The sequence below is a fragment of the Pseudorca crassidens genome, chromosome 7 (assembly GCF_039906515.1).
Source record: "Pseudorca crassidens isolate mPseCra1 chromosome 7, mPseCra1.hap1, whole genome shotgun sequence".
In the NCBI taxonomy this organism is placed as follows: Eukaryota; Metazoa; Chordata; class Mammalia; order Artiodactyla; family Delphinidae; genus Pseudorca; species Pseudorca crassidens.
The window spans coordinates 11,015,899-11,027,854 of NC_090302.1; the positions used below are offsets into that span (position 1 = coordinate 11,015,899).

The window sequence follows — 11,956 nt, forward strand, 5'->3', positions numbered from 1 at the left end:
CCCGCTCTGTCATCTCACCCCTTGTTTGGCTCCCAGACCCCACTGGGCTGGAAGCCCAGAATGGGATGGCCCACCCAGTGGGGATGACATTTACTGCACAAAGGGATGGTCTCCAGGAGCCTCTTCCAAGACTGCAGATGGGAAACACTGTAGCCCTGGTGAGCTGACAGGGGGTTGGGGGTGGGGAGGAGGGCAGCAGCTGTCCACGGGCCAGAGAGTGGTGGAAACAAAGTGCAGGGTCTCCTGGGGTGTGAGGGGAGGTAGGGAGAGCGAGCTCCAGGCCCTGTAGGCTTCCTCATGTCCTTTGGGCTTCTCAGTCTGGCATTCAAGGTTCTGCTCTATCAGGCCTCTGCTGAGCTCTCTGGCCTCACCAGTGCCACCATTCCCCCATGCAGCCACCTTTTCCCTTGCTCCCCAAGCTGCTCCCATTTCCCCAGGCAGCATCCCTTGTCCAGACCTTTGGCCATGCTGTCCCTCCTGCCTAGACTGGCCTCTCACTCCCTCAGAGGCACCACCTGCAAGATCAGCTTGTGATCACTTCATCGCAAGTTTCAGTCTGAAACTTCACTTCAGACCTGCCACTGCCAGGCGCTGTAGTAAGCTGAGGAGACCCTAATCACACGTGATTTGGGGGTTGCTCTTGGCAGCCTGCGGGGCTTCAGGCCAGCAAGAGCCCTGGCCAGGCACAAATGGGTCTCAGAAAACACTGGAAGTGAAGTAACGCCCCGCTGTGTCCCACCATTCAGCCTCATGCCACCTGGAAGTCTGGAGCCATCACCAATGATGCTTCATACCCTTTCTCCTTTCCCAGATAAAGTCTATAAACATGAAAATCAAACAGATCCCAGCGCGTGAGGACACGGAGGTTCACACATTTTGGACTCTGAAAAGCACCAATTTATTGTCACTTTCTCCCGTTTTAAACAGTACTTGCGTCCACCAGGCCCCACCCCCAACCCCAAGTCGATGGGGAATTATAAGAGGCTGGTCCAGGGCATACAGTGTGGGCTCAATAACTGCTGACGGCCCCAGCTTTCCGTTCACATCTGCCCGTATTTGCTCCCAGAGACTCCTTGGCACCCACCTTCCTTGCTTGCCAAACACTCGTTGGCATTCACGAGAGATGTGAAGTTTGGTCGTGCCACTGCATGTCCCTTCTCCACAAGGCACCAGTGGGGAATCCCTCGTAGGCTGATGGGCCCCGGGGGCAAAGGGCTCCCCTTCACCCGCACTGATCCCTCCCCTGTTCACAGCCCAAGTCCTCACCGGCTTCGCCTGACCTGGTGGCTGTGATCGGCTCAACCTCTGCGGGGTGTTTCAGGGACCGAATCCGGCATCTGCATCTGCGTGCTTTCCGCCTGGCAGCTGTACGTGAGGCCGACGGGTGCGGGGCGGTGCTAGGAGACCCCGCCCCTCGGCCCCAGCCCACCAGTACCGGGACCCCAGCCCGCCAGCGCGCAAGGGACTGGGCAGGCACAGGCCAGCAGGAGACACATGAGTCCGCGGGGGAGGAGGGGATCCTCAGTCTCTGGACGAGACCTGCGTCACACATCTCCCCACAACGCACAGGTAAAGTCACCCTATTAGAAGGGGCACCTTGTGAGCCTCGGATCCCAGATTAGTTTGTGGAAACCCAAGGATCCTTGAACTCCCTAGTCCCTTCTCAGGCCAGGATGAGGAGGGAGCACCCAGCATCTAGCCTGCTACGTGCCCTGAGCTGGTCCCCTATAGGCCTCATCGCCTTTACCTTCAACCCGATGTGAGGAGGGGCTGTCATGCCCGTTTTCCAGATGAGGACTGAGGGCTTTCATCCCGAGTTAGACGGCTGGCCAGTGACAGAGTCCGGCCTTGAAGCCGGGCTCTGGGTCTTCATCTAGGTCATTCAGAAGGTAACACGAGGGGAGTTCCCTGGTGGTCCAGTGGTTAGGACTCTGCGCTTTCACTGCCGGGTTCAATCCCTGGTGGGGGAACTAAGATCCCACAAGCCGTGGGGACCAAAAAAAAGGTAACACACGACGGGGAAGAGGCCCTGTTTGGAGGAAAGGGAGTAGGAATTTGGCTTCTGGGGGGGTCGGGGGGTGGCAGTGCAGAGGGAGGAGCCCCCACATCCCGGCATGGGAGGTGTGCAGCTGGGTCCAGAGGTAGCTGTGCTGCCTTGGTAGCGGGGATTCCTGCTGGGGAGGGAGGTCGGACATCCAAGTTCATCTTGACGCTGGAGCCACCTTGCATAATTTCTCTGAGGCCCTGTTTCCCCGTCTGTAATATGTGGATGATAAATAGTACACAACTCATGGGGCTGCTGTGCAATTTAAATGACTTTGACTTAATATGTACAAAGCCCATGGCTTGTACCTGGTGCCTGGCACACAGTTCACTTAGCATTCCTGTCAAAACTTAATTTATGCTTAATAGCCAGCCGGCAACACAATGATTTATTGTTTTCTTTTTTTCCAATTTTTAAAAATTGTGGTTAAATACACAACATAAAATTTACCATCTTTTGATTTTTTTTTTTTTAAAGAAAGAGGAGGGGAATCAAAGTGGATGATACATGGGTGTTCAGTGTACCCTTCTTTCAGCTTTTCTCCAGGTTTGAGAATTTTCAAAATAAAAACTGGATATAAGAGGTCCCCACTTGGAGCAAAGCTCTGAGCATTTCCTGGGTTCCTGGGCCAGCAGAATGCACGCAGGACTTGGCCCTGTGGTGTCTGTGACCTGCTCACCCCCACCCACCCAGCCCAGTCTGGAGCCAGCGAGAAGGAAAGGGGGGGACGGAGCCCTTGCTCTGCCCGGCCCTGGGTGGGCCTTTCCACACTTGCACCATCTCCTTCAAGACAGGATTCTTGGGGCCCAGGTCTACATCTGTGCAAACTGAGCCTGGAGAGAAGTCAGGACTCACTTAAGGTCACACAGCAAGGAAGAGGTGGATCCCAGGTCTGCCTCCTAAGCCAGGCTCTTTCTCTCTGTGGGTGGGTGGGCTTTGTGTTGACCCCAACTCTCCCAGCCACTTTCTTATGCCTTCTGGCGCTCCTTGCCTTCCTGTCCCATCCCAATCTCTCCCCTGTAACCTGTTACGACCTTCCTATCCTTGGCAACACCCCTGCCTCTGGGGCCCCCATCCCACTCCTTCCCTTCCTTGGGGTCACATTTCCCAGGAGTCACTCCTGGAGATGGCCAAGTACTATGAGGGTGTGGGTGTGCTCCATGGATTCTGGGACTGTTTGGGGCTGTGACTCTGCCTCATCTCGCTTCCCCAGAGCCTGGGTACTATCTTACCGGCAGCCGGGGGCCATTCATCGGTGTTCTGGGCAGGTGGCTCTGACAGGCCCCTTGTCTCCATAGACAAGGCCCGGAGGCCGTGGGTGAATGATGGCCTTTGAGGCTCATTGTCCGTGTAGATGGTGAGGGGATGGCGGGGGGTGGGCAGGGGCGATGAGGACAGCCAGGGTCCTTCCTTCTTCCTGGGGCCTGGCCCTGTGCCAGACCCTCAGCCAAACTGCCCATAGTCCAGGGCTAAGAATATTGGAAGGAGGAAGCCAGCAGCCAGAATGTTTTCACTTTGGGGTTACAACAGACCCCACACAACTGGGATTTGGCCATCAACCAACTTTAATGTGACCTGGGCGAGTCTGCTTCATGTCTTCTTGCACCAAGTGTGGAGAATCACTCCTTCCTTTCAGGGACATAGAAGGTGGCTGTGAGAAGAGCTGTGTGAGTACTGGGGTTGGGAGAGCCCCAAAACCTGGGCCTATTGTCATTTTTCTCTGGGGAGGATGGGCTTCTGCTCTACAGACCAAGTCCCTTCCTCTCTCCCGACCCCTGCCTACTCTCGGTCCTGAGAAACCCGGACAGGCCCAGAACCAGCTGTGCCTCCCCTCTTACCTGCCCCAACCCCTTCTCCACTGGGCAGTCGGAGCAGGCTCTCTAAAATTTCCATCCCCTGCTCAAAACCCTTCTGTGGCTCCCTGATGCTCCAGGAGAAAGTCCAACCTTGGACACATGGCTAACGTGACCCAGCTCTGCCCTACTTCCTCCCTCACTGTGCCTCTTCCCCTTCACTCAGTGGCCCAGCCTGTGACCAGACTGAACATTTTGCCATTCTCACCCCCGGGCCTTTGCATGTGCTATTCCCTCTCCCCAGGACTAGGCAGGAGTACCCCACCTCCAAGTCCTTTCTGACTCATTTCTACTCATCCTTCAGGTGTCCACTTAGACCTTCTAGGATTCTTTCCCTGCATCCTAAACTGTTTCAGGAGCCCCCAGATCCCTATAAAAGCCAGGGAACTGTCTGCCTTCCCCCTATGCCCCCAGCACCCGGGAAAAGCTTGACAGAGAGAGCACTTTGTGTTTGTTGAAGGACAGAAGGAATGATCCCACAGATCTAGACACACCCAGACAGACACCTTGTGACCCTAAGGTTTGCATGTGAGTGTGTGCCCGGGGGTTGGTGTAGGGGGCAGTGGGAAGAGGACTTGGCTTCATGGCTCCCAAGGGCTGACAGTCACACCACCAGTTGTGGCCACACAATTGGTGAAACAGCTATTTAGTGCCAACCTGTTTAGGGCCCTCCTCGGCCAGTGCACAAAGAGATGCCCCTCTTTCCCCCTCCCCACCTGGCGCCACCTGTCACTGGGTCAGCTCCAGAAGCAGGGAGGCGGAGGCAGCTGATGTAATGGCCTTGAGCTCGAAGTCAGACTCCCTCCCAAATCCCACCCCCCACTCCAGGCCCCTCTCTGCCACCAACCAGCATAGGGACGTGAATGGCTACATGTCTCTGCTCTTGGTCTTGGCTTCCCTCTTCTGTAAAGTGGGGCTCCTCACCCCACGTTAGAGAGAGCGATCAGGAACATCTGTGACACACGTGGCCTGGAGCCTGGACACAGTGAGCGCTCTATTTGTATTAGGAGGAAACCCAGAGCCAGGGGAGAAGTGACCTGTGGTCACGGAGCAAGTCCAATGGCACAGCCTGTCTGCTCTGCTTTCTTCGAACTGCCCACCCCACCCATCTCTTTTCTCCAGGCTTAAACATATTTTTACCTCTACCTGATGTGACAGTGAATAGCTAGTGTGTTCAAGGTTTCTCTTGGGGGCGATGAAATGTTCTAAAATTGATTGTGGTGATTGTTGCACAACTCTGTGAATGTGCTAAAAACAATTAAGCTGGGTGCTTTATTTATTTATTTATAAATATTTATTTAGTTGCATCAGGTCTTAGTTGCAGCACACGAACTCTTAGTTGCAGCACGCGAACTCTTAGTTGCAGCGTGCACATGGGATCTAGTTCCCTGACCGGGGATCAAACCCGGGCCCCCTGCATTGGGAGCATGGAGTCTTAACCACTGCACCACCAGGGAAGTCCCTTGCATTGGGTACTTTAAATGAGTGAATTGTATGCTTTGTGAATTATATCTCAATAAAGTTGTTATTTTTTTTTTTTAAAGAGCAATACTGTACAAGAAAAAGTGCTGGGCTTGGAGATGCAGCCTCTGCCTGTTAGTAGCTGCACGAACTTCTTGAGCCCAGTTTGCTCATTGGTGACTCGGGTCCTGTTCCACACCCTGCCTTCCTCCCAGGAACTTGTAAGATCAGATGGGAAAGTTGAGTTGCAATATGACCAGAGGTAATACCAGTACCAGTATGGTTTCTATAAAAATGGGTTTCTTACTCCAGATATTGACTGGATAAAGAAATGAACATATACTTCACCAAAGAGGAAATACAAAGTGAAAATACATGGGGAAAAGTGTTCCTCCTCAGTTGTAATCAAAGGAATGGAAACAGTAGCAGCTTTAAGGTATCATTTTAATATACCGATTTTGGTAAAAACATTTAAAAAGTGGTAATATACTCTGTGCAGGTGCAGTTATGGTAAAATCAATACATCCAGGTACTGTGACATAATATTAAATAGCATAAGCCTCTTGGAAATCAATAAAGCAATATATAAGAGCAGAAATAAAGAGTAATATATTAACCAAAAATGTTAACATCTTTGATTCGAGTAATTCCACTGTATGGGATTTATGTTTGGCAGGCACCCACCTAAATGAGCGTGAAGATGTTCGTCACAATATTATACATAATATTGAAAACATTGGAAGCTTACTATGTCCAATAAATACATTATGGCTTATCCACTTGAAGAAATACTATTAAACCATTAAAAATGAGAATTATAAAAACAACATAGTGATAAGGAAACTGCAAATGACCTAACAGTAAAAGAAAAAAGTAGGAAGCAAAAAGTATGTGTGATATAATTGTAACTAAGTACAACTCTATGTAGACTGTGGCAGATACTGTTGGTGGCCAACACAACATTTGTTCCTTTGTCCTTCTCCTCTGTCCTCAAAATACTTGCTTTCTCAGCTTCACTTGAGCTGTGGTAGCCATGTTACCAGTAAGATATAAACCAAAGTCTCCCGGAGGAATTCAGGGAAATATGTTGCTTTACTGATAAATGGGATTCTCACAGCTTTCACCATCCCCTCCCTCTATCCTCATTCTGCCTTGAATTTAGGCAAGATGCCTGGAGTTGCAGCAGCCTCCTTGTGACAGTGAGGCAGCAAGCATGTTAAAAGGCAACCTATCAAGGATGATGGAGCAGCGACATTGAAAGACCCTGTGTCCATGACATCATTGTGCTGCCTCCCAACCCGGAAACAACCTGCTGCCAGTCTTTTGGTATACAATGAAAATAAACCCCCATTTTATTTAAAGTATTGTTGTTAGCTGCTGCTGAGAGCGTTACTAACTGATACATGGACAAAGACTTGAAAATACAGTGGATGGTGTACCAGATTTGAAGTTGGACAGACTGGGGTTCCAATCCTATTTCTCCCACTCTGTTATTGTGTGATTTCAGGCAAGCCACTTCCCCTGTGAGCCTCAGTTTTCTCAGCTGTAAGATGGATCTAATGATACCCACCTGTTGGGCTTTTCTTTTATTTTCCTTTTTTTTTGAAAAAAAATCTTATTTGCTTGGCTGTGCGGGTCTTAGTTGTGGGATCTTTTAGCTGCAACATGTGAACTCATAGTTGTGACATGTGGGGTCTAGTTCCCTGATTAGGGATCGAACTCGGGCCCCCTGCATTGGGAGCGCAGAGTCTTAGCCACTAGACCACCAGGGAAGTCCCCCACCTGTTGGGCTTTTCAAGAATGGAATGACTTTGAAGCGCTTAGGTAACAGTAAAGTGGTATTCAGGTTTAGTCTCATCAAGCTAGAAGTCAGAGGTAAAACAAAAAGGAAGGAGCTAGTGTGTTAGAGGAGGGGAACTGGTTATGAAATTTTTTTTCCCTTTTTTTGTCTCAAATCTTCTTCAAGGCTGCTCTGGCTCTCTCTTCTCCTGTCGGTGACCCCAGCTTGGCATGGAAGGGTCTGGATCCAAGCCAAAGGGCTGTTTCCTGGTCCTATGTGGAGGCGGCGGTAGGTGGAGCTCGAGGCTCTCCGCTGAGCTGGGCCGGGGAGTGGGACTCTTCACCTGGCCCTGGCAGGCGGATGGGCGCTGGGGAGGCTCGGCGTCAGCGGCTGTGGCTCGAGGTAAAAATAATCAGGGAAGGACAGCTGCTTCCTTGTCAGCAACCAAGAGGGAAATAAAGCTCATGTCCCCTCCAGCGAAAACCTGCTCTCTGGGTCCCCTGGCTCCTGCCACCAACTGCTCGATGTCTGTGTGCCAATCCAATTTGAATGCCTGCGAGTCACCCCAGAGAGGGCTTATTTTAACTTCATCAAGTGCAGAGAAAAACATCCAGGCTGGAGTGTGGGAGGGGAGGAGGAGCTGCTCGGGGGCCCCAGCAGAGGATGGGATCCGGGGGCTGCTGCCCCTCCAGTGGTTGGACCTGGGGTCCCTGCCTCCTAATCTGGTTCAGCCGAGGCTTGGTGAGCACCCCCTGCGTGTTCCCCGAGCACCCCGTGCATGTTCCCTGAAATCGGGAGGATAACGTCCCAACCCCTTGGCCCCGCTCAGGAAGTCCTTTCCGACGTCCTCAACCTCTCCTATCCCCTCTCTTCTCCAAAACCCTCCTCCAGCCTGTCCCAGGCTCTCCACGAAGGCCCAGACGGCCTGTTCTCTCATGTCTCCATGCCTTTGCACTCACCCTGCCTTCTCTTTGTTTCTTTGCCTGTTGGATGTCTACAAATTCTGGAAAGTTCCTAGTCATGCTTCAAGACTCAGTGTCACTGGCTGCTTCCCCACCTCTCCGGGCAGAGTGAGATGTTCTCCCTGGATCCCCGCAGGATTTTGTACCCGCCTCTGTTGTCACAAGTAAGTGGCGGGGTCTCCCTCCCTTCCTTCTCTATCCTTCTATCCCTCTCTCCTACCCTCTTCCAACAAATGCACTGAACCCTACTCTCCACCAGGCCCTGTGCTGGGTGTCCAGGACAGATGTGAACCCCAGCCGGTCCCTGCAGCACGAGGTTAGGTGAGTCTCTGGCCTTGGGGAGAGCACAGCAACAAAGCTGCCCAGAAACGGCTGCCTCCAAAGGACAAAGTGAGGAATCACGTTTGTTGATGTTTCTTTTTTCCTCCTTTATTTTTTAATCAGGAATGTGCGCAAGAGACTGTTTCTGACCGCGACTCCAATGACAAGAGACTTACCTTTTTAGTTCATTCATTTATTGTTTTTCTGTGCATGTAGTGGTTTAATAATGAAAATAACAAGAAATGTTTCAATAATAAAAATGGAAATGATGTCAATAATTTAAAAATTAATGTTGACCTTTTTGCCGGGCTTAGCCTCTAAGACCTGCCTCCCCCAGAGGTCATTTTACTTTGCCTGCACCCTTAAGAGAATAGAGCACAGTGTTCAAGGCAGCCAGAGCCGGGGACAGAGAACCAGGACTTTTGGACACTGCCGCCTCCCTGTCCCCGAGTGGGAACAGGGGTGGTTGTTGAGCCCCCGGCCCACCTGGGATCCCCACCTCTGTCCCGGGGTTGGGGGGTCAGTAGTGCAGGGGCAGGGCTCTGGCCTGGGTGGAGGTTGTTTGTTTTGCATGTTTGGTAATTTGGAAACTCTGAAAGTTGAATTGTTCCTTAGGGCACGTTAGAATATGCCGGCGTCAAGGAGGCTGTGCCAGCATGTCCCAGGCTGAGTCTCTGGCTGGGTGTGGTAGGAGCTGTGGAGGTGGGCCTCTTGGAGGAGGATGGGTAGACGAGGTGAGAGGAAGAAGAGGGAATTCTAGGTGTGCAGGGCTGGGAGGGAGGGAGTGAAGACAGGACTGGAGACAGAAATGGGGGAATTAGCAGGGAGGCTCAGAGAGGTAAAGCAACTTACCTGAGGGCACACAGCTGGAGTGGCTGAGATGGGCTTTGACCTCGACTCTGTCTGAATCTAACACTTACACTCATCTCCCTCCTGACCCCACATACTGGCCTCCAGATGGACTTTCTTGAGAGAGGTCAGACCGACCCAGTGGGCTCCTGCATGGTCCTGCTCCTGAGAGGTCAGACAGGGAAGCCCCTTCTGTTAAGACTGAAATCCTGCAGAGTAGGGTGGAGAGTGCCCAGCTGGGAGTCAGGCAAACTGGGGTTCACCACACACTAGCTGTAGTGGACACCTGTCATTTCCTAGGTGTCTAGCACACCCACTTCTTTTGGGGAATTCTCCTCCCCCACCCTTCATGTGATTCCACTCTGGCTGTCCTTAAAAGCAAACGAGCAAGCAACATTAAGCACACCAAGAGTGGGCCTGGGACATGGTTTGGCCCTTCCTCTAGTCATAAGTATGTGACCCTAGCTGTGCCATTCAGAGTTCACTAGATGCCTTGTGAGTGAGAAGAGCAGGGGTCCTGACTCTGGAGTTTCTGAGTTGGGTAGATGTGAAGCGGAAGCTGCCGGTGGTCACGTATCATGGGGTGAAGTTTGGCTGCATATAACAAAAACTCCAAATAAAAGTGGGTTAAACGTGCAGTAGTTTGGGGGGGGGGTTTGCATGTAAAAGAAGTCTGATGGTGGCCAGTTCAGGGCTCATATGACTGGCACTGGCATCCAGTGCATCCTATGGCCCCAAATGGCTGCCAGAGCTCCTGCCATTACACACATAATTCTAGGCAACAGGAAGGCAGAAAGGGGAGAAGGATAAAAGAGGTGCTCCTTTCAGCTGAGTCAGCTTGCCTCCCCATAGACAAGCTTCCCAGAATTACTATAGAATATTTCTATTTACATGTCACTGGTTGCAAGGGAGTTTGAGAAAGCTCATTTATCACCTGGGCACTTTGCTGCTTCAAAGAAGACCAAGCTTCTGTGTCTGCCACAGGCTACGTTTTCTGTCCTATCCATATGCAGTGGGAGGGAATAAAGCCAGCTGAGAGGAGGGCACTCATGAGATAGGAGATAGAGTGAGGGAGAACCAGAGTGCTGTGGGCAGAGGGAGAGAGAAAAAGAGGGAGAGACAGGAAGAAAAAGAGGGAGAGAGATAAAGAGGGAGAGACAGGAAGAGATGCAGGTACAGAGAGGCAGGGGGAGACGAGGACCTCACTGAGTCCCCGAGCAGAAGGGTACCTGAAGCCAGCCCCACCCCTCGACCTCCATGTTGCACGGATCAGCACACGCTTCCTTTTCTCCAGCCAGGTTGAATTAGGCTTCTGTCACTTGTAACCGGAAAAGTGTGCTGACTGACCTTGGACAAGGATTTGCGCCTTCTCTGAGCCTTGATTTTTCCTTCCAAGAAATGAGGATCCTATTGCCCACCAGGTGGAGCCGTGACAAGGACTAATTGTGATAATACCTGCCCAGTGCCAGGCAGGGAGCCATGCCCAGCAGCCTGGCGGCCTGAAGGCTCTGCTCTTCCTCCTGTTACTTCCTCCTGTCCAGCTCCAGGGATTCTACTCCACGATTGCTGGGGGTTTACATGGAACCTACTCCAAGTCTGACCTGGGAGTCTGGCCAGGCTTGGGGGAGTTTTCTGGACACCTGAGTAGCAGGGTGGAAACTGAAGAAGCCCCCAAATAGAGAGAAGAGTGGAGGGAGAGCTGGAGAAACTCCTGGAACAGAGAAAACAGCTGCCACCTTGTCGTAGGGGGCTGTGGCCATGGGCACAAGCAGAGGGGCTAAGGCCCCTCACCTAAGTTGGTCTGAAACTTGGGGTGGGACCCTCACCTTGGCAGTGCCTGGGTGCTGGGCAATGGAGAATCAATTTTCAGCTTGGACACTGTGGTCAACTCTGCCCAGGCCCCCCCACTTCTGGGACCAGCGCCCGATCTGGGGAGCCCACTTCTATGATCAGTCCCTGTGGTGTTGGGAGGGGCTGGCTCCACCCCATTCTCCACGGGTGGTGTATTTGTTTTCTATTATAGTCACGGCAAATTACCACAAATTTAGCAGCTTGAAGCAACACAAATCAATCAGCTCACAATTCTGTAGATCAGAAGTCAGGTTGGCTCCGTTAGTTCCTCTGCTCTGGGTCTCAGAAGGGTGAAATCAAGGTGTCGGCAGGGTTGCCTCCCTTTCTGGAGGTGCTGAGGGTAAACCATTTGTAAGCGCATTCGGGCTGTTGGCCAGATTCTGTTCCTATGGTTGTGGGACTGAGGTCCCCATGTCCTTGCTGGTTGTCATTCAGGGGCTGGTCCTTGTCTTACAGGCTGCCTGCATTTCTCTTCATGCTTTTCATGTGGCCTCCTCCAGCGAGGCAGGTCAAATCCCTCTCCTGCTTCATGTCTCTCCAGCTTCCCTTTCTGCCACATTTCTTTGTCCTCCTCCTCTGCCTTCCTCTACTGCTTCTAAGGGCTTGTTTGATTATACTGGGCCGCCTAGATAATCCAGTGTAACCTTATTTTAATGTCAGCTGATTAGTAACCTTAATTATATCGGCGAATTCCACATATCAAGGTGAGGGGGAGGGGAGATTTTAAAGATTATTTTTAGAAATTTAAAGTGGTTTACATGATTGTAGAGGCTTGGTAAATCCAACATCTGCAGGGCAGGCCAGCAGACTGGAGACCCGGGAAAGAGATGTAGTT

At 51.7% G+C, this 11,956-nt stretch overlaps 1 long non-coding RNA gene across 3 annotated transcripts; it reads left to right on the forward strand.

Moving 5' to 3' along the window:
* Positions 1-5,449: 5,449 nt before the first annotated feature.
* LOC137226968 (uncharacterized) lies at positions 5,450-8,707 on the forward strand. Of its 3 annotated transcripts, XR_010944632.1 has the most exons (5): positions 5,450-6,684; positions 7,325-7,540; positions 8,150-8,264; positions 8,360-8,421; positions 8,545-8,707. It is a non-coding gene; the product is annotated as an uncharacterized lncRNA (long non-coding RNA). The 3 variants fall into 3 exon arrangements; XR_010944631.1 differs by lacking the exons at positions 5,450-6,684; positions 7,325-7,540 and adding an exon at positions 7,550-7,879; XR_010944630.1 differs by lacking the exons at positions 5,450-6,684; positions 7,325-7,540 and having other exon boundaries at positions 7,906-8,264.
* Positions 8,708-11,956: the final 3,249 nt, after the last annotated feature.